The sequence below is a fragment of the Schistocerca gregaria genome, chromosome 1 (genome assembly GCF_023897955.1).
Source record: "Schistocerca gregaria isolate iqSchGreg1 chromosome 1, iqSchGreg1.2, whole genome shotgun sequence".
NCBI classification, from domain to species: domain Eukaryota; kingdom Metazoa; phylum Arthropoda; class Insecta; order Orthoptera; family Acrididae; genus Schistocerca; species Schistocerca gregaria.
The window spans coordinates 73,991,037-74,016,826 of NC_064920.1; the positions used below are offsets into that span (position 1 = coordinate 73,991,037).

The 25,790-nt window shown below is 44.2% G+C and overlaps 1 protein-coding gene across 1 annotated transcript in view; it reads right to left on the reverse strand.

Annotated features, from left to right (window-relative positions):
* The window catches only part of LOC126284920 (calsenilin), a 208,541-nt gene extending 188,281 nt beyond the window's left edge, over positions 1-20,260 (reverse strand). Inside the window, exon 1 of the mRNA XM_049984186.1 lies at positions 20,194-20,260. The gene's annotated coding sequence lies outside the window, so the exon portion shown is untranslated. The remainder of the gene's footprint in view (positions 1-20,193) is intronic.
* Positions 20,261-25,790: the final 5,530 nt, after the last annotated feature.

Consider the following 25,790-nt stretch of genomic DNA (forward strand, 5'->3'; position numbering starts at 1 on the left):
CAAGTCATTACCACTTTATTCCATCTCTGGACTTTACGCAAGCAGTTTACGGTTTGGAATCGATTGATACATTTGCTGGAACTCCTTGTGGGGGATACCGTGGCAAATCCTGTCCAATTGGAGCGTTAGTTTGTCAAAATACCGAGCTGGTTTGAGTGCTCTGCCCAAAATGCTCCACACGTTCTCAATTAGCGAGGAATCTGGCGCTCTTGCTGGCCCTGGTAGGGTTTGGCAACCACCAAGACAAGCAGTAGTGACTCTCATCGTGTGCGCGCTTTATTTTACTGAAATGTAAGTCCAGGATTGCTTACCGAGAAGGGAAACAGAATGGGACGTGGAATACGGTCGGCGTACCTCTGTGATGCAAGGGTACCGCGAATGTCAATCAGAGGGGTTCTGCTATGAAACGAAACGGTATTCGAGACAATAACTTCTGGTTGTCGGGCTGTGTGGTGGGTGATACCCCACCGCTGTCCGGGGCGTCTCCAGAATAGGGGCTGTGTTCGGAAGATAGTTGTACTCCAGACAATGATATTCCAGGCCGAACGCATTTCTGGGGATGTCATGGACAACCGTGGGATACCAACCAGACTGCCACCTGCCATATGGCCTGACAACCAGGAAGGATGGTTTGGTGTGCCATATCATTCCATTGCAGGACGCCTTTGGTTGTCATACGCGACACCCTTACAGCACAGAGGTACGTTGTCGTTATTCTACGCTCTGTTTTGTTGCACTTCAGGGCAAACCATCCCGGGTTTACGTTTCAGCAAGATAATGTCCGTTAGCACACGGCGAAAGTTCCAGTTGTCCGTCCGTATGCTTGCCAAACCGTATCATGGCCAGCAAGATGGCCGGATATCTCCCCAACTCAAAACGTGTGAAGCATTATGGGCCAGGTCCTCCAACTATCTCGAGACACTATTTAGTATGATACCCATCAGGAGACAGACAACAACTTTATCACTCAATGGTAAGTTGAATAATTGATTGCATAACGGCCAGAGATGGACCTATTGTTGTTGACTTGGTCAATTTCTGAAGCTCTTTCTCTAAAATAAATTATCCAATTTTTCTGAAATTTTTATCATATGTTTTTCTGTACATGCCATCACCTCTACCGATTTCCGTCCCATTCGGATAATTCCACAATGGTGCGTTACGGGAGTATGTGCGGTGTTTGGATTTATTGCTATTTTCATGTTTCCGAAAATCACCACATTTCAAGTAGTGCTATAGATCTGTTGTTGTGGCTAGTTTGTAATTTCACGTTATCCTCTAACTCACGCTGCGATATAGAAATGTCACGTAACTGTTTGAGTATCGGTCGATAACGTATCAAGTTATGTCACGTAATGGGGTACTCGTGCTAATTCGAAAACGAGTATCGTTTTACCAGCCATAGTTAAACGCATACGGTCCTCTCCATGCTATTCGAGAAGTACTATGTGCTCACACTTTTTTTCACGCTTGTGAAAGGGGCCATTGTGAACAACACAGTAATCTTTCTCTCTGCGCGTGGTTCAGTCGGGTGTTGTGTACCAGAAGGAGACTCTCACTGAGAAGCAGAATGCGGCTGGGTCTGCGGTCTGCGTCGCTTTTTATCTACATTATTCTCAACCCAAAATGTGCCCTTGTTCCTTTGCGCAGGAGTAGTTTTCTCTTGTCAGTGCTGGCGTTTAAGAAATGACATTTCTTAGCGTCTGTACTCGAAAGGTCTGGGAAGCACTAAAAAAGAACGGAATGGAAAAGGAGACAACAAGCAGAGAGGAAGGGATGTACTCTGTAAGTAGTGTGAAAATGGGAAATGTTCCAGCAAACAAGTCGTGTAAAACCTCTCCTCCGCATTATGGTTTTGGATGATATAATGACTAAGGTGGCAGAAGAAGCTGTAGAAATGATGTTTTGCAGTGAGAGCAATGGCAATGGTGATTGCGGATGACTTGATGATATGGGGGAGGAGATTTTGGATTAGCTGGACAATATGGAACTAAATTCATTGTAAACAAATGTAATATCCTGGTTAGGACTAGGAAGAAAGATTAATCAATTAGCGAAACAAAGATTGGAGGTGAACGACAGAAGGAGGTGGCATGTACACAGAAATTTGAAAGTGGGATAGAGAAAAATTGGAAGAAATGAGAAAAAAATCTGTGAACGTGGTAAACGGGTAGAAGCATTCCTGCAAAGAGTTAGGAGCCTGCTTTGGAACAAAAGCGTTCCACAAAAAAGCAAGAAAGTAATATTTAGAATTCAATACATCCTAATACTCATCAATGCAACTGAAACTTAGGTGTTGAACAAAAGAAATTTAAGCAGATTACAGGCTTGTGAAATGAGGTTCCCTAGAAGTAGGATAGGAGCAACAAGGAGAGAGAAGATGAAGAATGACAGGATGACTGAAATAGTGAAAGTGGAACCCTTGCATTTCTGAACAGAAACATCCAGATCAAGATGATACAATCATTTAAAGACAATAGAAAACAAGAGAATTCCCGAGAAGATATCTGAAACGGAGATGAGAAGGAAACGACCAGGAAGAGGACCACGGGATGGATGACTAAAGGTGTGGACGAGTGTGCTGAAAAAAAAAAGCATCGACTGGATCAGAGTGAAAGCAGGGAGAGGGCGGGAAAACAGAACTACATAGCGAGGTTTATGTTAGAGACAGCCCTAGCCCGGCTCTGGAAACTCTTTAAGATGATGCCCCCTATTGGCGATGCTAATCGATGCTCGATGTGTAAAAGGTAAAAGTAACCGCCCAATATCATATTGCTCAAATAAACTCTGGCACCAACCTTATGAACTGCAAGATTCGTTTTTTTTTTTTTCCAAACCCCTTACTCTTAATTCCCTTTTGACCATAATAAACCACTAAACACTGCCACCTGATTAATGGAGGTAAATCTGAATCTTCGTTCGTGGAGCATTTAAGTAGAATTCGATTTGTCGTGAACGGTAGGATGGAGCTTTGTACGCTGCTCAGTCTGTGAACATGCCTCACATTTTTTTTATTGTAGCATCTGAATTGGAATGATACAGTCGTTATCGACACCATACACAAGAACAACATACACATAGATCTTTATATATTGTTCTTCAACATTAACTTAAAATAGCGGTAGTGTCATATTAAAAATTAATTTACTAACAAAATGGCGTATCAGAGACGGTATATTGTAAAGTCTTTGAAACATAGCAGTACTGTCACACGTGTCGGCAAACAGTAATCTGTGATGGCCATACACTGTATAGCAGGTGACTTTTACCGTTATATTTGTTCGATGTTCATTTGAAACTAAAACAGTGTTCACATTGTCACTTTACAGAAAGAGGGACAGCCCGCTTAATTGTTATACACCACAGCGACTATATTCGAGGAGTCACTCACTCTCGTAAGACAAAATGTTTAAGATCTCTGTCACCTGTGTTCAAAAATAAAAGGTAACCGCCGCTCCATAGTAGTACACGTAGCTACACGAGGAGAATGCAACACAACCGCGAGTTGCCTTTTCGCTGGAAAATCTCAGGGCCACATCAACCGCCGGCCGGGGTGGCCGTGAGGCGCTACAGTCTGGAACCGTGTGACCGTTGCGGTCGCAGGTTCTAATCCTGCCTGGGGAATGGATGTGTGTGATGTCCTTAGGTTAGTTAGGTTTAAGTAGTTCTAAGTTCTAGGGGACTGATGACCTCAGAAGTTAAGTTCCATAGTGCTCAGAGCCATTTGAACCATTTTTGAACCACATCAACCTAGACAGCAAGGAAGTTGGGCTCGCGGCGTCATTCACGTACAAAAGTACAGCCCCTATAACACTGTGGCGCGCAAAGAAGGTGGAGAAAAGAACATCCGAAGAGGAGCGTCTACAGATGTAGAATTACATCATAAAACTATACAATAAAAATATACGATTGTTACCCCTAGACAACCAGATTCAGCATCTAACTTATAATGCTTCATTTTTTAATCCAATATTCACAGACTCTAGTGACGTAATGTACCAGAGGAGAAACTATTCATAAAACGAATTACACCAGCAAAGCAATCGAAGTCAGATCTGTCCCTGACCAGAACATTTTCATATGTGCAGTGTACGAACGTGCGGACACTGACATTAGAAGTGATCGACGTACCACAACCGAACATCTCGCCGCTCAATTGGACGTGTGTGTTGGTAGCGCAGACATAGTCGTCGAGCATCTAGGGGAGCTCACAGGTGGGTACCGGCTTCGTTCCTCGCAACAGAAGACCACGAAGAGCAGCGTTAAAGACTGACGGTGACAATGTGTTGCCGAACGTCGTCACAGGCGATGAAAAATGGGTTCACTACTTCGGACCGGAAGCAGCAGTCCATGGAGTGGGGCCACACCACCTCTCATCCGAAGAAAAAGTTCAAACCCGCACACTCAGCCGATGAAGTCACGTCGCCGGTCTTCTTGGACTACGAAGAGATTATTCTGTTTGATGTCCTCATTCGTAGTGCAACGATTAACTCTGAAGTGTATTGTGTTACCCTCAAGCAACTGAAGAAACAGCTTGAACCAACTTCTCCTTCTGCACGACAACGCGAGACCTCACACAAACGTGCGCTCCCTAGAATAGCTCACAAAACTTCATTGGATCTCGCACCTTCCGACAGCAAGGCAAGATATTGCATTGCCTGTGTTATTCTGATTACGATGCAAAGTTCCTTTTGACACGCATACATGTCGAAAGGGACAGTCGCTGTAACCATCACAGCCGTTACGAAACGCATTAAATGAAATCACAATTACGAATGGGGACTACCATCAGCTGTTGAATGGAATGACGACAGTGGAAATTTGTGCCGGACCCGGACTCGAACGCTCTTATTGCGAGAGACCTGTACAACCTGTGCTCGTACCTCCGTTATGTAGCAAGATACTATAAATGTCAGACTCTGGCCGTGAGTCGGGCACGGATAGTGAAATGCTAAGTTGACCGCTTGCAATAATCGGGAAATCTGGATTCGAATGCCGTCCGGCACAAACTTTCTTTGTCATCATTTCAGTCTACAGCTGATGGTAGTCCTTATTCGCAATTGCGAAATTTAATGTAGGAAGACGTCGCCTGCGACGTCGAACATTAGAGCGGTACTATGGGGCATATAGGCGCTCGCATTGACGTGGCGTAGACCGTTGCAATGAGCGGAGATGACGTTGACTGTCAGATTACGTTTTCCAGTTACAAGATTGTGGAATAATATTGTGAATTGGTATCATGAATCAAACCTACCTGCTTTCAGAAAAGAAAAGAAAAAAAAGGTGTTGCATTACTTGTTGAAGACTCCTCAGTTTGTGAAACTGGCCCTCTCTTTGAATGTAGAACTTGAAAAGTTACATCGGGGATTCTTATTGATCATGGAATATTTGCATTGTAGGTAACCTACATACAGAGTGTTGTGAACGGAAAGGATTGCAGGATCTCAGATCGATTCCATATTCCTAGATTTCCAGAAGGCTCTTGATACCGTTCCTCACAAGCGACTATTAATCAAATTGTGTGCATATGGGGTACCGTCTCAGTTGTGTGACTGGATTGGTGATATCCTCTCAGATGGGGTCACTGTTCGTAGTGATATACGGTAAATCATTGAGTACAACAGAATTGAAATCTGCAGTTCCGCAAGGTAGTGTCATAGGCCCTCTATTGTTCCTGACTTATATAAATGATGTAGGTGATAATCTGAGCAACCCCCTTAGATTGTTTACAGATGACGCTGTAATTTACCGTCTAGTAAAATCATCAGACCATAAACTCCAATTACAAAATGATCTAGAGAGAATTTCTGTTTGGCACGAAAAGTGGTAATTAGCACTGAAAAAGACAGGTGCGATGTCATCTACATGAGTACTGAAAGAAATTCGATAAATTTTCGGTTTACGATACATCGCACAAATCTAAGGGCTGTCAATTCGACTAAATACCTAGGAATTACAATTACGAGCAACTTAAATTGGAAAGACCACATAGATAATATTATGGGGAAGACGAAAGAAAGACTGCGCTTTGTTGGCAGAACACTTAGGAGATGCGACAAACCCACTAAAGAGACAGCCTACATTACATTTGTCCGTTCTCTGCTGGAATGTTGCTGAGCAGTATGGGATCGCCACCAGGTAGGATTGACGGAGGACATCGAAAATGTCCCAAGAGGGGCAGCTCGTTTCGTGTTACCGAGCAATAGGGGTGAGAGTGTCACTGATATGATACGTGAGTTGCGGTGGCAGTCACTGAAACAAAGGCGGTTTTCTTTGCGGCGAGATCTATTTACGAAATTTCAATCACCAACTTTCTCTTCCGAACGCGAAAATATTTTTTTGACACCCACCTATGTAGGGAGAAATGATCATCATAATAAAATAAGAGTGATGACTAGGTGTTGTGTGATGTCCTTAGGTTAGTTAGGTTTAAGTAATTCTAAGTTCTAGGGGACTGATGACCATTGATGGTAAGTCCCATAGTGCTCAGAGCCATTTGAACCAAGCCAATAAAATAAAAGAATTCAGAGCTCGAACTGAAAGATTTAGGTGTTCCTTATCCCCACGCGCCATTCGAGAGTGGAACGGTAGAGCAGTAATATGAAAATGGTTCGATGAACCCTCTGCCAGGCACTAAGTGTGAATTGCAGAGTAACGATCTAGAAGTAGACTGACCTTGTATGGGAGCAGACGTAGCTAGCGGTAGGAACTAACGTGACATATTAGTTCACCTCAGGTGGACAGCCATCTAAAAGTGAGCCATCCTTGAATAGCAACGTTTCGAATACCTTGTATACAATACATGCATCGCACCATACAGAAATTCTCTCTAGATCATTTTGTAATTGAAATTGATCGTCTGATGATTTTACTAGACGGTAAATTACAGCGTCATCTGCAAACAATCTAAGGGGGTGCTCAGATTATCACCTAGATGTCCATCGAAGTAAACGAATACTGAACATTATCAAGCAGCAGATTCAGATTTCTCAGATGCGATTACATGTGCTCTTCGAACACTCTAGTTACTGAAACTTCCTGGCAGATTAAAACTGTGTGCCCGACCGAGACTCGAACTCGGGACCTTTGCCATTCGCGGGCAAGTTCTCTACCACCTTTTTTCATTGTTTGTTCTTTTTTTAAGAAAACAAATAAAAACCTCTTGTGTATGAAAATAAAAGACGACGATCTTCATAAAATAACACAATATACTTTGAAAATGTAAAAACATGCAAGGTAGCTGTATTTCCGCAACGGCCTTTTTTTTTTTTGCTAACGTAAATGAGTATACAGTCTCACCATCAGCAGCCTTTTTTTTGGTGGGGGGGAGCACAGGAGGAAGAAAACAAATAGGCTGCTGATAGAGAGCTATGTGTGAAAAGGATAAACATGTGTAAGGAGAAAAAAAACTTAGAAGAGGAGGAGAAAGGAAAAGTGAAATAAAATAACAATACTTTCCGCACCATGCTCCACTTTGGCGCGCCATCAGAACAAAATGCATTCTATCATTGACCATGGAAGGGGAACGTGGGATCGTCCAGTCTTGGCTGGCACGGTTCGTTGAGATTCCAGCTTTGAGGCGAGTTGGTGAAAATACACTGTAAATAGTTCGCGAAAGTGGCCCGATAGTATCGATGTCGGCGAAGGGTGTGGTGATGTACTTGGAGGCGTGTCCAAGAGTCCGCCGGATCGACGATGTCGTCCCGGAAGAGGCGGTTGGCAGCCATGCCACTGATCTATGTGATGACGTGCCACTTAGCCGATGGAAAGTAGGTCGTGTCGGGATATATCATCATGGTGGGAGAAACGTGATGTGGTGGTACTCGGAGGTAGAAAGCGACAATCTTCTGTACGAGGGTCCAGACAGCTGCTGCTGGCCCACACTCAAAACGATGTAAATCTGTATCTTCGACATTGCACTTGAGGCACAGGGGTGAGTCCACCAGTGCGATGCGATGCAGTTTCTGTCGTGTAGTATACTTGCCGTTGACGAGAAAGTACCACATAGAGGAGGTGTCAGTGGCGTGATATGGTTGGTGGATCGTTTTCCAATCTGTAGGCCATGAAACCTGGGGGTGACGTGTTTCGACGGATTTGCGGGATGGAGACTTTCGGAGAAGGCGGTAGATGTCGCGGGTGGTCGTCTTCCTGGTCCTGGTGAGCTCGGTGCATATGTAGCTGTACTCCAAAAAGAAACGGCCGATATGTGACATCGGAGGTGGGATGTGTGCCAAGGACGTCGGTCGGTGTCTCGAAACAGGTGCGAGCTCGGTGGTCAACATTCCAGTAAAACTAGCATTTTGACTTTTCCATAACCGGAGCATAGTATTGGTGTAAAGTGCCGCTGTCCTGGCTCTCACATTAACCAGATCGAGGCCACCATCCCGCTTCGGTAAGGTGAGAGCTTCATACTGGACTTTGAAGATGTGTCCAGAACAAATGAAATAGCCAAAAGCCGCCTGTAATCTGGCCGCCATTGTCGCAGTGATCGGCAGAATCTGCGCTATATGGGGTATCCGGGCTGCCAGATGGGTATTGACGAAGGTGACCCTCTGGCACATATTCAGCGGGCGTAGTAAGTGATTTCGTATGTTGGCCCGTATGCGTTGCAGCAGCGCCCGAAAATTGATCGCCGATGTGCGGCGAATGTCTCGCGTGTACACTAATCCGAGACAACGAAGGGTGTCCACCAGTTGAAATGGGACTACGCAGTCTGCGGGAAGGACGCGGCCGATCTTCATGGCGCATGATTTTGCCACGTTCATAGCGCTCCCTGCACTGTAACGGATAATTCACTGCATCGCAGCTTGTAAGTCGGCCGCTGAACGTACGGCGAGGGCCAAGTCGTCCGCGTAAGCTCGGCATACTCGAACTCGGGACTTTTGCCTTTCGCGGGCAAGTGCTCTACCATCTGAGCTGCCGAAGCGCGACTCACGCCCGGTACTCACAGCTTTACTTCTGCCAGTACCTCGTCTCCTACCTTCCAAACTTTACAGAAGCTCTCCTGCTAACCTTGCAGAACTAGCGCTCCTGAAAGAAAGGATATAGCGGAGACATGGCTTAGCCACAGCTTGGGGGATGTTTGATTCACTCCGCTTTAGAGCGAAAATTTCATTCTAGAAACATCCCCCAGGCTGTGGCTAGCCATGTCTCCGCAGTATGCTTTCTTCCAGGAGTGCAAGTTCTGCAAGGTTCGCAAGACAGCTTCTGTTGTAAAGTTTGGAATGTTGGAGACGAGATACTGGCAGACGTAAAGCTGTGAGTACCGCGCGTGAGTCGTGCTTCGGTAGCTCAGATGGAGCCGACATGGTTGCTCAGCGTGTTCGGTCAGAGGGTTACCTGCCCTCTGTAATAAAAAAAAAAAAACTGAGTTAATCGATCATCAACGAACTTAAATGAATGTCTTACGACATCCGCCACGAGCAGATGCAATGAGCAACACCGAACAAAATGAGATTAAAAAAAAAGATGGTAGAGCACTTGCCCGCGAAAGGCAAAGGTCCCGAGTTCGAGTCTCGGTCGGGCACACAGTTTTAATCTGCCAGAAAGTTTCATATCAGCGCACACTCAAAATCTCATTCGGGAATTCTAGTTACTGTTTTGTTTTAATTAACAGTGAAGTATTTTTTTCTCATACGTTTAGTTTTTCAATCCGTGCTCCCCATCCTCAGAACTGCAGACGCTGCAATGCTTGTTTGAGTTGATTTAACACACTACCTGGAAGACGAGTAGTCGCACCGTTTCCGAGGCCTACGTTAACATTTGGGGCAGTGTTGTGCTGTTCGCAAGGCCCTTTAATAGTGCTGTCCGATGGTTACATGGAGAGAACAAGACAGCGGATCGACGAGTCGGCGGTGCTTAATGGGAAAGACCGCGATGGTCGCATTTGGAGTCGTATAAGGTAAAGATGCTGGGGTGCAGACTACCGTCCCTGCTTTGTAAAACACGATATCACGCTTGATTGAGAAGGTGGATGGATGGAGAGGGTTGCATCGGCGCACGACGTCAAGGTCTTCAGTGCCCGCTCAGTAACAGATTGAGATGGGTGTGAAGAAAATACTCAGAACAGTAAGAGAAAGCAGAACGTAAAACACAGATAACAAGGTTGGAAAAATATGTGCTCACCCACACCGAAACGTGGGACGAAGCACGCCGTCAGCAGTAAAACATGGACAACACAAGAAGAATGTGGTAGAGGATGCTAAAACAATGCAGCTGAAGGAAGTGGCTGGCTGACCGCAAGGAAAAAAGGGAGGAGCCAGCCACTTTGCAATACACTAAAACCTCCAGCCTAAATGATTAGGCCAGAGTCCAGTCACATCAGAAAACTTTAAACCCTAGACACACACGTCTCATCATTAGCTAAAACACAGGGCAGATCCCCAGCAACTTGTGCTTCTGCCCTTGCATCACGGTATAAAATGCAGTCTGTAAAATGTGACGGACAGGGGTGTGCACACCACAAGCACCACAAAACGGGGGATCCTACTGCCGTAATAGAAAGCTATGTGCGAGAGCACGGTGCCCAATCCGAAGACGCGTGAGGGTCACTTCCTCCCGCCTGAGCAACCGGCAGAAGAAACGCCATGGCCGAGTTGTTGACTTACAAAGGGTATTCTTTCATTTTCGTTAGTCGGTTTACTCATTGCTGCGTGTTGTGACCTTCTTACGTAACTGAATCTTCAACTAGACGTCTCTATCCACAGCGGTCTTCAGCTCTTCTTAATATGATGTGAAGAAGTAGGCTTCATTTAATCGTCCACTTGCTGCTCTTACACGTTGGCTCCTGTCTTCGCTTTTCCCTTCCACTGTGGTCTTTTCTACATTATTGCCTTCTGTTGTCAAAATGTGCCCTAGGAAAAGGCAAATGCTGTGGCTGACACGGGAAGCAATACTTTTTGTAATGCTAAGTCCTTCTGTAATGTAAGTACTGGTCCTTCGTGTTGTCCATGGCACGTGTAAAATCTTTCTCTCTCGTCATTAGCTTTGTCCCGCAGCCGTACAAGAACACGGGTATCACCAATGATTCTACCAAGCGCATCTTACTTGTTTTGGGTATTTACCGGTTCTACCTGATATTAGTGTGCTTAACCACTGCAGTTCGGTCTAGAGAGATTCGTCGCTTTATTTCTGTATCACAGTTTCCTGCGCCTTTAGCTGTATTTAATTTTCTACAGCCATAATTCGTCATCATTCGCTGGTACATCTACACGAGTGTTTACATCGGTAGTCTGCAAGACGCCTCGCAGTCTGTAGCGTGTGTCACTCTATTTTCCATCTTTTCTTGTTCCACATGCGAAATATGTGTGGGAGAGGAAAAAGGAGTGCTGTGAAGGTCCGATATGAGCTTCATTTCGGTAAATGTACGGTCATGGTCATTTCGTGAGATGTTTATGCATTAGAGTAATATGAGCTGTGTGGCATTGTGGACCGGGAACATAGAGATAAGAAAAGGTTTTGTTGCTCGTCAAACAAGGGCCGCTTGCCTTACGGTGTGCACGAGTTGTACCTTAAGTGTATCTGCTCAGTGTGGGATGTCAAGTGTCCATACTACTGACAGATCTCCATCATATGTTTTGTAAGTGGTCTGGAGGGGGAGTGGGTTCCGGAAGACTGATTCCGCATACCTCAAAAGACAGACACGTCGCTCAGAACTACAGATACAAGGACGTACATCAAAATATTTACATAGATCATACGACACTTTTCGTTGCAGTTACCAGTCCTGTAATTAACTGAAGGTTGTGGAAGTACAAACATAGCAAGCACCATAAGTATCAGATAGAGAGCCACGTACATTCTACCTGGGAACACAGAATATGATCTCCACCGTTCTAAAACTGTTTTAATTATCTAATAATCTCAATACTGTTACTAATACTTCAGCCACAATAGTCTGCTTGTAATACCTTGTGACATATTGTCGCAACGTTCTAACGCACTGCTCTCTTACCATTCATCCGTTTAAAACTCACTGCTTGGGTATTCAGTTCTGCTTTTGATAATGACTGACACAGTTACTTGTAACTAACATTGGTGCACACTAATGATGCTGTCAGTCTCTTTCACGAGGGTATAAGTAGCCAGTTCGTGATGCGTTTGGCTGCTGATCTTGCGACAAGGTACACGGACTGAAGTCTTCCCTCGTGAAATCTAATTACACACTGCCTGTAGCCTCTCTCAAGCAGATTTTTCTCTGAATTATCTAAGTCCATGTTTCTTGATCCCGTAACCGGCGGAGAATGCCTGGTTGTTACCTCCATGACACGACGCATGAATATGGAAGGTGTACTTGCCAGAATAATTCACATACACTGTAGTTGACAAACTTTGATACTAACATGCACAAATATTCTAGCGCTGGCTTTAACCGTTTCTGGCAACCAGCAATTGACGTCCCGCAGGCCACTTGTCCAACAGTACTCAACCTGCTATTACACGACCGTTGTTCCCAAATTGTGCGACAAATGATGTAAACCCGAAACAAAACGACGAATCGAATGGGAGTAAATTACTTCCCGCTGATAAAGGAGTTATGAATAATATGAGTGATTGCCAGTACTCTATGGCGTATATTTCAATTTCCTATATTGTATTGCATGGACACCTAAATAAGAAGCTTTCATGAAAGCACCTCACACTTGATGGATGCGCCGTGGGTCATGAAGAAGCAGGGAAAACAGCCGCAGCAGAATTCACGGAAGGTCCAGTGGGACATTTGAACACGTGCGAGGGTCAGACAGGGCGGTCAGACAGGACGGTACTTTGAGGAAAGCTGACTTCACGCCGGACGCACTAAAAGTCACACGGCAGATTGTATCTTTAGGCTGTGCGGGGCTGCGGAGACTGTTTTTAGTGAGCTGTGTATGGTCTGGGAGTGCACACTACTTTGGCAGAGTCCCGAAAGAACTGATATTGTGGATAGTTCTGCAGTCAATCAGAAGTTGTGAAACACGTAAGCACTTAACATATGAGAGAGTGGAATGGGAACAGGAAAGCTTATGGCACATTTGAAGATTGTGAGATACCACCACCGCTTTCAGGCCCCCACAAAAACCTAAAAGTTTCACGAAATGGAAAAGCAGCTAGTTTTGGCTAACCTAAGTAATGTAGAAGTGGAAGTAAGAAAAACGACTGTGCTTACAGAAGTCCACCCTTATTGGCCACAACACGAACCTAGACAGAGGAAGAGTGCGGCGCACAGTTTTGAAGGGCCACAAATAACGAAATTCGTAGCTGATAAACTATCTGAAATGAGAGTAACGGAGCGAAACCAATGTCTTCTAAGTCAACTTACAACTGGTTGGCACTGGCAGTATTTGTCATTCAGCCAATCAAAACTATGTGATAGAGAACAGGGTCTGCCTTGTCGTAAGTAACCTGCAGGAAGTTATTTCTCTGGTAAGCTTCACAGGCAGACTTTGTATTTCAGCAAGTTGACGAAGAGTCCTACCTGGGGTCAGAATCTCTTCAGCCAGGTGCCATCTCCAGTTCGCCGGCGAGAGGTTCTCACCGTTGAATTAGAGACACAAGCTGTTGGTACAGAGCCAGTAACTGATTCTCCAGCCACTTTAGCCACATTTGCAGATTGTATGGTCAGACCAAGCTCCAGCAGCGAGATGAAGTGTACGCATAGCTGGGTAATTTTTAACGATGTGTAATAATTTCAACATTCACTCACAAGACTTGTTTGCAAAAAAAAAAAAATGGCTCTGAGCACTATGGGACTCAACTGCTGTGGTCATTAGTCCCCTAGAACTTAGAACTACTTAAACCTAACACACACATCCATGCCCGAGGCAGGATTCGAACCTGCGACCGTAGCAGTCGCACGGTTCCGGACTGCGCGCCTAGAACCGCGAGACCACCGTGGCCGGCAGACTTGTTAGCAGTTAGAGGTTCAACATACTTTCAACTCTGGCCATCACTGGGGTGTCAAAAGTTATGGGATACCTTATTATACCGTGCCGGGCCGCCTCCTTCCCGGAATAGTGCAGCAAATCGAAGTGGCGTGCACTCAACATGTCGCTGGAATCCCCTGCAGAAATATTGAGCCATGTTGTCTCTATAAACATCCATAATTGTGAAAGTGTTGTATGTGGAGGATTTTATGCACAAACTTACCTCTTCATTATGTACCATAAATGTTCACTGGGATTCATGTAAGGTGATCTGGGCGGCCAAACATTCGAACGAATTGTCTGGACTGTTCTCCAAACCATTCACGAACAATTGTGACCTGTGACATCGCGCATTGTCATCTGTAAAAATTCCTTCATTATTTGGGAACATGAACATGAGTGGCTGCAAAAGGTCTCCAGGTAGCTGAACGTAATAGTTCACAGTCAATGCTCGGTTCAGTTTGACTAGAGGAGCCAGTCCATTCCACGTAAAGATAGCCCACACCATTATGGAACCACCCCTACCTTGCACTGTGCCTTGTTGCCAACATGGGTCCATGGCTTCGGAGGGTTTGCGCCACACTCGAACCTCACCATAAGTACTCACCAAATGAAATCAGGATTCATCTGACGTGGCGACGATTTTCTAGTGGTCTATGGTGTAAGCGATAGTGTCACGAGCCCAGGAGAGGCGCAGCAGGCGGTGTCATGTTGCTAGCAAGGACATTCACGTCCGGCGTCTGCTGCCATAGCCCATTAACGTCAGATTGCGCCGCACTTTTCCTAACGAATACGTTCATCCTACGTCCCACATTGATTTATGCGGTTGGTTGAAATGGCTCTGAGCACTATGGGACTTAACATCTATGGTCATCTGTCCCCTAGAACTTAGAACTACTTAAACTAACTAACCTAAGGACATCACAGAACACCCAGCCATCACGAGACAGAGAATCGAACCCGGGAATCGAACCCGGGAATCCGGCCGTGGGAAGCGAGAACGCTACCGCACGACCACGAGATGCGGGCACCTATGCGGTTATTTCATACAGTGTTGCTTGTATGTTGGCACTGACAACTCTACGCAAACGCTGCTGCTCTCGGCCGGAAAGTGAAAGCCATCGGCGACTGCGTTGTCCGTAGTCAGAGCTAATGCCTGAAATTTGTTATTCTCGACACACACGCTTGATGCTGTGAACGTCGGAATACTGAATTCCCTAAAGATTCCAGCAGTGGAATTTCCCATTCGTGTCACTCCAAGTTCAAGGACTGTTACTTCTCGTCGTGCGGCCACAATCACCTCGGAAACCTTTTCACATGAATCACTTGAGTACAAGTGACACGTCCGCCAATGCACTGCCCTTTTATACCTTGTGTACGGGGTACCACCGCCATCTACATACGCACATATGGCTATCCCATGACCTTTGTCCCATCAGTGTAGATGCAAACGCCCACCCTCTTGTAATACTTTCTATCTTTACACACAAACCTTCGGGAATTATGATATGAATTCCGTCAATGTAAATTTTTTATCCAGTTGCGCGTTCATTTCAACCGTGTCCCAGATTCCGTGTTCAGATTTGCCAAGGCATTAGCTCATTATTCTCAATGATCGTTTAAGCACTTCTTCTGCATTTTGATGTAACAAATTGAGTTTATCAGGTAATTAATTTCGTAGGTAAGAAGTTCCTTGATATTTGTTTTGGAGGGCATCGATTTAATTATGTGAAATATACAGAGCCAATTAAAGTTTCACCAGTTTTAAACTGCCACCACCAACAAATCTAAAACTTACACCTTTCACTGCTTACAACGAAAACTTCAACATGACTCTCTAACAACCGTCGTCAGCGCCCTCTAAAAGGTGAACAGTGATACTACAGCATGTTTCTAGTATCTCATGCGCAAACTGCGGAGAGGTTTGGAATTTCACCCAGGACATTTGTACGGTCATCAAACCTTACGAAATAAATGATCATTTAAGTAGTGCGACGGCGCTTGTAATTTGACTCGAAGCGTCCTCACCGGAGCTGTTCACTGTCGCCGGTACGGACAAGCGGCAATCAGCGGGACTGACGTGAGGAGCTGGACAGCGCCGCATCGAAATGTAAATCATGTTGCGCAGGAAGTGGTCATATAATGACTGACAGCGTATTGCAATGTGGTCTGAATGTTGTGAACAATAGGACGAATATTTTTATAGAAGTTCACTACACCCAGTTACAAATGCAAAGTTATGTTTATTCACGGTATTTATGTATAAGCGGATATGTATTACTTTTAGGATATCTGTGGCTGCGTCACTGAGAAACTTGAATAACATTATCAAACTGAACTGTGCGTCTTGGGTATAAAAGTGTTTGCCCACATTACGATGCCAGTACTCATAGTCTTTATTACAGTACTAGCAAAAGTATTCTGAACTTACTCTTAAAACAATGGCCAATAATTACTCCTTGTTATTCACCTACAATTCACAAGTATCAAAAATAAAAGCAATCAGCTCTTTTCATTGACTGATTTTCACAATACGCGAGTATATTTTCGAGTTTGTGATATGTTATTAGGAACTCACCTAGGGTGGTTTACACTTTGAGATATGAGTTGTTGTAGTGAACAATTGGTGCCTTTGTCCCGTTGGGAGCTGAGTGACTGATGTAAACTGTGTCATGATCTGATTGGTTATTGGTGAACATACAAATGCACCGAACACGTTTCATTTCGTAATACGTTGTGTACAGGGTACAGGCAATGCGAACTAATCTGTTATATACAGGGTGCTCAGAAACAGTCTCAAAATCTTGTAAGGGCATTGCAGAGTACGTTGTGTTGAGAGATAACTGTTAAGAAAAAAATTCGGGACATTGCACCGTTTCTGAGTTAATTAACATTGAAGCCAGTCAATCAGGCCACTGCACACGCAAATTCAATTGGTGTACTGGATACAATTAGTGTCAGCTGTTCTCACAGCATAGATGATGACACACTAGCCTGCTCAGCATTTGGTTTGGATTCAGTCTTTACTAATGTACCATGTCCAATTTTTGTATCACTCTCTTGTTTGGTATGAAACCAAATGAAGCATACGTTTGGTGACATCTTCTCTGGTGTGCTTGAATCTGCACATGCAACAGTCTGATTAACTAACCTCAATGCTAATTACCTAGCAAATGGCGAAAAGTAACGAATTTTTGTCTTAACAGTTATTCTCTCGGCATAAAATACCCTGCAATAAACTTACAAGCTTCTCAGACTGTTTCTGACCACTCTCTCTATGAAGCACTGTGTATTTGTGCATCCTGGATCTTATCCCAACACCCTGGATCGATTTCAACCAAATTAGGTACAGAAACAGCAGGCCTCACGAGTATGACCACATGGGGTTTATAACCTCCGATCGGAGATATATGGGGAAAAACGATTTTTTCCCCGTCTCTAGTGTATAGGGTGCCCTTCACGACAGGTGTGTTTTGCTGGAGCAGTCCCGTCCTGCTTTATTGACTTGCTTTCCTTGGAGCCTGAACGTTATGGACAAATGAATGGTTTTCGAACCTCTGATGTGTAGCCCGTCCTGCATGACAGGTGTGTTATGGGTGTGGTATTGGGCAGCTTTATTGAACTGTATTGAGTGGCTACACTTGCTGATGAGCATGGATGCGGAGAGGTTGAGATGGATATAGGAGGAAATAGACAGAGGGAGGGGAGGAGGGAGAGATGCGTGAGGAATATGGAAGACAGAGGGGCTGTGGACGGATGAAAAGGAAATGTGGAGATGGAAAGAGAGATGGGAAAGAGGATGGGGTCAGACGGAGGGGGAGGAAGATATGGTCACAGAAAATAGATGGAAAGATGATGAGTTGGAGAAGCAGACAGAGGGGAGGACGAGCTAGAAAGAGCTGGTGAGATGAGCTGGGGAGGCAAGAGGAGGAAGATGTGAACACAGAGGCAGGGAGAAGGGCGAGTGTGCATTATATGCAAAAGTGAGTGAAGCCATTGGGAAATGGTTAGTAATGTAATAAAAACAGTACCAATATACTGAAACAGCACAAGAGGTGCTTACACATTGGCGCAAAGTCTGGTGATCAAGAACGCCACCATGGCTCCCTTAGTTGGTCAAACACGCTGGTTAAGATTCATTCCACCACCTAGATTCGAGCCAGCTACTTCCAAGACTAAAGACACGTCAAAGGCGTACTATAGTGGCTATGGAACAGGGTGACGCTTTCGGAAATTTAGCGGTTAACATATCCGTGCTGCACGCCACCCCTCTTGTGGAATCTATCGCTGGAGCTGAATAAATACGTCAGCAACATTCTTGCTCCCACCAAACGAAACCTCCACGAAACGCACTATTTTTTTTTTCATTGATGCCTCAGTTTCTGTACTGCTAATCTTTCCTGGTAAGTGTACCAGACTGACGAACAGTACTCTGCAAACACTCTAACGGAGGTTTAGTTACATATTCTTGATATGGTTCCAATGAAACTGCATCTGCCTTACTCCCAATACTTCTGTACGGTTTTTACACTTTAAACCACTTCCAATTAACATTCTTGGATATTTAAGGGTTCCTGATGTTCCCAGCCAGTTATTACCAACTGCACAATTAAACAGAAACGTTCTTACAGTCCATATGCGCAATACTTTCTATTTGTTTAAGCAATTACCGATCATCTGCATGTTTTCTTTCGCTTCAGTACAATTATTTGAAATAAATTCACTGACTGCAAGTTCATTGAAATTAGCTGTATTAGTTATAGAGCTCATACGCAGTAGTAACACATGAAAATTTATGTCAGATCGGGACTCGAACTCGGATTATTGTGAGCGGTGGCCTTAACAGCACTGGCTATCCGTGCATCCTCCGTGGACTGGCCAAAACTACATATGCCACACTGTGTACACCGGTACATTGTTGCGAGAACCTGAGTGATGTTGCGAGCATTAGCTGATGAATTTTGTGGACTATGATATAATGATGTAGACCGGGTAACATATAGTTTTGGTCGGTCCCCAGGGAGCGTGTCCAGATAGCCTAAGTGGTTAATGTGAGACCGCTCACGATACGCTGGAAATCCGGGGTTGAGTCCCAGTCCGGAACAAATTTGCACATCTCACTATTAGATAGTAGGTCCTTGCCTAATACAGCCTGTGTCAAGGAATTCGCACTGAGACAATTAATTTCGAAAATATTTAGTAAAGTTGCGGATCGTCAACAGTATCTGCTGCTTCAGACATGGATGTAAGTACAATTATTTGCAATTATTTTACGCTGACACTTGTTAGTATATAACAGCATCAGACGCTAACTGTGTCACGCAACATCCTTGATAACTACCAGATACTTTAATTTCTTTTGGAATACGCTCGAAGGTACTTCCATATCTGATGGTTTCCCATGTTAACTTACTGGTTAGAAAGTCTTTAGTCAATCAGAATGCTGCTCCGATTCTCCAAACACACTATCTGCAACGCCACCAGCTATGACCGAAGTTAATCGATTTAGATACGAGGTTCTCGGTAACATTCGCGTTGTTTACTTTGCATGGACTTCTGATTTTTTTTTCTTTTTTTACTTTGCAATCGATTGGCAACTCATCTGAGTGCCTAGGTCTCTGCTTCATTTGTCATTAAAGATGAGGAAGAAGATACGAGATGAAACATATCACCATGATTGTCAATTGACGTCAGTGCTTAAATAAAGGCATACGATATTGAGTGTAATCAAATTACTTATTTGAATATTCTGTGTGGCAACTGGAAAAGTTTAATAGTAAGTGAGATAAATGAAAAACTGAGACTCATCTAATTCATTTCGTAATATTTTAATATGTCTCAATGAATAATATAGAAAATATAAGCATGCAGTGCTTAAATACCTACTTTATTTTATTCCATCTGCATCTCAAAAATAATAAAAGGAGGGCAGGATTTCGTACTGTATTGTTCATCCACGTTTTTAGAGTTGGATGCATGCAGTGAAGAGTATGTGATATTACTTTAACCCATTCATGAAATATTTATTGCACTTATTTAAGCCATGCGGTAACAGAGCCACAATAAGAAGAGTTTCAGGTGACAGTCAGATACTACTGTACTGTGGCGACACAGCCTTTACTTGACATGATTCTGTTTAAATGTATACTTAATAATATCATATTTTGATGTAAAATAAATGGTTATAAGTTTTGAAGTATTATATATTAACCAATATCTGTATTAATCATGAGTAAAAAGGGAACTCATATATCATATTCGTTAACTAAAATATTATGACTATTTTACTTACTTCCGTGAGGGAAGAACTTGGCGTAGATGTCCTTGAAGGAATCTTCGTGAACGACACCTTCAGGACATTCCTGAAAAATAGAAACAAATGTAAATCATAATATTTCTTTCAAAATAGAAACTATAATTATAGTTGCACTTTTGTACTTTGCTTTCCTTGAAGCGATAGTGCTCTCGGCATTCGAACAATCATTCTAATATTTTACTTAAAAACAGAAAGGTACAGAAGCAGCAGTACATATTAAGAACTACGAACTAAGGACAGGTTTGCTCTAACAATAAATAGTAGGATGATAAGAGTATATACAAGTAACAGAAACCATGGCAGTTATTTGAAGAAAGTAGGTTTTACGTGGCCCCTGAAAGGAGGAATCACTAAAGGCATGAAAAATGTAGTGGGACAATAAGGAAAGGAATACTGTTTTTCAGAACAAATTAAAAGACGCAGGGACATCCTCTCACTGAACACATGTGGTACATCGTTGTCTCAAATGAAATGTGTACAGTAAGGGAGTCTAAGAGCAGAAAATTAGAATTATTTTAAACGCAATGTTACAGGATGTCACAAATGACGTGGTAAGCAACGCATCAAAGAATGGATATAAGATATTGTGGGTGCTGTGGCCGGCCACTGTGGCCGAGCGGTACTAGGGACCGCTACGGTCGCAGGTCCGAATCCTGCCTCGTGCTTGGGTGTGTGTGTTGTCCTTAGGTTAGTTAGGTTTAAGTAGTTCTAAGTTGTTGACCTCGGATATTAAGTCCCATAGTGCTCAGAGCCATTTGAACCATTTATGGGTGCCGCTGAAAATTCGTAGAGGTGCCTCCACCGCGAGGAACGAATAATTTCGTATACAATTAAAGAGGGGAAGACATGAATCGCTGCATCAGATCAGTAAAAAATCAGGGCAGCAGAAAAAGAGGAAGGGCAAAAAAGAGAGACTGGAAAGTTAATGTTGATTAAACATAGTTTTCACATGTCACCGACCGTCTGCAGTGCTGGGAGAACTATACGAACTTAGGGTTCCACGGCCAATGACAATATGAGTAAAATTCATTTGGGTATTTGTAAGTACTGTTTGGTGGAATACTGATTTCACGGAATGACCGTCGTCTGAAGGAGCAGAAACTGCATTACAAGTATGTGGCATTCGAATATCAAAATAAATTATTTTGACAAGTTGTCGTAATAATATTGAGGAGTAGGGAACACTGTTCAGGTACTGTAGGCGCCACATAACAATTTAAAATTATGTGCGATATTATCTGCGACGGAGCTACTACCTGAGATGTCCTAGAAATCTCCGTTTTGTTATCTAGGCTGTTCTGTGTAAATAATCAGTCGACCATAACTCTTTTATTCTGAGGTTTAAAACGATGGCTGTGGGCTCCAAATGTTTTTCACGCTCATAGAGCGGAACACCTTCCAGTTTTTCCTTGCCGGCGCTGGCTTTGTGGGGTGAGTGTCTGAATTTTATCTCTGAAATACCTCCTATATAGTCTGCCTGCGTTCATTTAAGGGCGTTTGTATATTCGCCTCTCACTCTCGTGCTTTTGAGTGTGTGTGTGTGTGTGTGTGTGTGTGTGTGTGTGTGTGGTTGCGAGTGCGACTGTATCAGAAAGAGAGAGAGAGAGAGAGAGACAGAGAGAGAGAGAGAGAGAGAACGAAAACGGGCGTGATGCAGAAACAGCCACCGAAAAAATGACTCGGATGATGATAGAATACGCCACCAGGATAACAAAATTTCCTCATTGTTGTAATGAATAAAATTGTCATATACGGCCAGTCGGAAAGGAGAAGCAGTAGAAGTACAAATGATGCTTCAAAACAACATCCATAATTTGACACACTGTTATTATACACTGAAGCGCCAAAGAAACTAGAATAGGCATATGTATTCAAATACAGAGGAACAGGCAGAATACGGCGCTGCGGTCGGCGACGCCTATGTAAGGCATGTGTCCAGCGCAGTTGTTAGATCGGTTACTGCTGCTACAATGGCAGATTATCCAGATTTAAGTGAGTTTGAACGTGGTGTTCTAGTCGGGTCACGAGCGATGGGACACACCATCTCAGAGGTAGCGATGAAGTGGCGATTTTCCCGTACGACCGTTTCACGAGTGTACCGTGAATATCAGGAATCTGGTAAAATATCAAATCCGCGACATCTCTGCTGCCGGAAAAAGATCCTGCAAGAACGGGACCAACGACGACTGAAGAGAATCGTTCAACGTGACTGAAGTGCAACCTTTCCACAAATTGCTGCAGATTTCAATGCTAGGCCATCAACAAGTGGCAGCGTACGAAACATTCAACAAAACATCAACAGGATGTGCCTTCGGAACCCAAGGCCCACTCGTGTACACTTGATGATTACACAACACGAAGATTTACGCCTCGCCTGGGCCCGTCAACACCGACATTCAACTGTTGATAACTGTAAACGTGTCGCCTGGTCGGACGAGTGTCCTTTCAAACTGCATCGAGTGGATGGACGTGAACAGGTATGGAGACAACCTAATGAATCCATGGACCCCGCGTGTCAGCAGGGGACCGTTTAAGCTGCTGGAGGCTATTCAATGATTTGGGTGTGTGCTGTTGGAGTGATATGGGGCACCTGATACGTCTATATACGACTCTGACAGGTGACACGTACGTAAGCATCCTTTCTGATCACCTGCACCCATTCTTGTCCGTTGTGCACCTAACTCCCCAGACATGAACATTATTGAGGATAAGTGCTGTTCGGAAGAGATCTTCTCCCTCTCACGGATTTATGGAGAGCCCTGCAGGATTCATGTTGTCAATTCCCTCCAGCACTACTTCAGACGTTAGTTGAGTCATGCCACATAGTGCTGCGGCACTTCTGCGTGCTCTCCGGGGGGAGGGGGGGGGGGGCTGCACAATATTAGACAATTAGACAGGTGTAACAGTTTCTTTGGTTCTTCGGTGTAATTTTTAACATAAAACTAATCCAGATTTCTAAAACAGTTCATTTACTCAAACCCAAATTCTTTTTCTTTCTCATCGAAAGTAATATTTATGTATTTGTCTCTCGATGAAGTGAAACATCGTCACAATGAAGATACTGTAATCTAGATGCTAGAAAATGTAGTATTTATACTATCATTTGAACAGTATTCTCTGATGTGTGTTAAGATGATTGTACAATCCTGCTGGAGACCCTACAAGGATATTATATCGATATAACTATTATGAATAAAAATATTCTCGATACTTACGTAATATTCTATTATATTTATTATTTTACAAATCGGATTTCGGCTGTCACACCGCCTTCAGCTACAAAAGTAAAATATTTGTAGGATAAAAAATTTAGAATTAGTGCATCTACAGAGGATCTTGTTTCCCGACACATGATAACTGTTAATGTCTGACTGTTTATTACGTCAGTGAAAATGCTATGCAAAACTATTTACCTAACATAAAATACGTTACAGATTAAATAATTAACTACATGAGAGATTACAACAACTGGTATAATAAAAAAATAATTTCCACAATATGTGGTAAACAATGGTGAGATGTTCCATGAAGGTGGCCGTACAGCGATACAAACAATAAAATGAGACTAAAGAGTTACGTGAAACAACTGAAATTACACTCCTGGAAATGGAAAAAAGAACACATTGACACCGGTGTGTTAGATCCACCATACTTGCTCCGGACACTGCGAGAGGGCTGTACAAGCAATGATCCCACGCACGGCACAGCGGACACACCAGGAACCGCGGTGTTCGCCGTCGAATGGCGCTAGCTGAGCAGCATTTGTGCACCGCCACCGTCAGTGTCAGCCAGTTTGCCGTGGCATACGGAGCTCCATCGCAGTCTTTAACACTGGTAGCATGCCGCGACAGCATGGACGTGAACCGTATGTGCAGTTGACGGACTTTGAGCGAGGGCGTATAGTGGGCGTGCGGGAGGCCGGGTGGACGTACCGCCGAATTGCTCAACACGTTGGGCATGAGGTCTCCACAGTACATCGATGTTGTCGCCAGTGGTCGGCGGAAGGTGCACGTGCCCGTCGACCTGGGACCGGACCGCAGCGACGCACGGATGCACGCCAAGACCGTAGGATCCTACGCAGTGCCTTAGGAGACCGCACCGCCACTTCCCAGCAAATCAGGGACACTGTTGCTCCTGGGGTATCGGCGAGGACCATTCGCAACCGTCTCCATGAAGCTGGGCTACGGTCCCGCACACCGTTAGGCCGTCTTCCGCTCACGCCCCAACATCGTGCAGCCCGCCTCCAGTGGTGTCGCGGCAGGCGTGAATGGAGGGACGAATGGAGACGCGTCGTCTTCAGCGATGAGAGTCGCTTCTGCCTTGGTGCCAATGATGGTCGTATGCGTGTTTGGCGCCGTGCAGGTGAGCGCCACAATCAGGACTGCATACGACCGAGGCACATAGGGCCAACACCCGGCATCATGGTGTGGGGAGCGATCTCCTACACTGGCCGTACACCTCTGGTGATCGTCGAGGGGACACTGAATAGTGCACGGTACATCCAAACCGTCATCGAACCCATCGTTCTACCATTCCTAGACCGGCAAGAGAACTTGCTGTTCCAACAGGACAATGCACGTCCGCATGTATCCCGTGCCACCCAACGTGCTCTAGAAGGTGTAAGTCAATTACCCTGGCCAGCAAGATCTCCGGATCTGTCCCCCATTGAGCATGTTTGGGACTGGATGAAGCGTCGTATCACGCGGTCTGCACGTCCAGCACGAACTGAGGCGCCAGGTGGAAATGGCATGGCAAGCCGTTCCACAGGACTACATCCAGCATCTCTACGATCGTCTCCATGGGAGAATAGCAGTCTGCATTGCTGCGAAAGGTGGATATACACTGTACTAGTGCCGACATTGTGCATGCTCTGTTGCCTGTGTCTATGTGCCTGTGGTTCTGTCAGTGTGATCATGTGATGTATCTGACCCCAGGAATGTGTCAATAAAGTTTCCCCTTCCTGGGACAATGAATTCACGGTTTTCTTATTTCAATTTCCAGGAGTGTATAAAAAAGAAAAGTTTTGGCGTGACAAGTGAAACTACAGTAGCTGAAATAATAGAAAAATGGGGCAGGTAAGTAGGAGGGATAATTTAATGAGTGGCTTGGATAAGATTACTGTCAGATCTGTCGTCAGAAGTCGCGATTAAGGGAATTGTGTCTGTTCACTCGGTACTAAATTCGGGCAGGTGGACCTATACTTATTAGTTTACATTATTTCAAGGCAGTTCATCTTTCTCTCTTTGAAGATATTATGTAAAGCTCCATGTTACAGTTCGTAACTGTGGGCCTCTTTTAACAGATTGCTGACAAAAGTATTGATCGCTTTTGTAAATTTCGTACTTCTAGGGCATCTAATCTGTACTGAATTTGCCACAGTTACAAGTGTTTCTGAATATCTCGTTCTTTTCCAAAGATGATTTATTATAATTACCATTAGGCAAAAGATGTCAAATAGCGTTGTGCGCATAAAATGATGTTTTGGGGCTCCCATATGTAAGCTTTCTGGCCACATTCATAGACACTTTTGTAGAGATGGTACTTTTCACCATTTAGTAAGGTCTCAAGGTGGT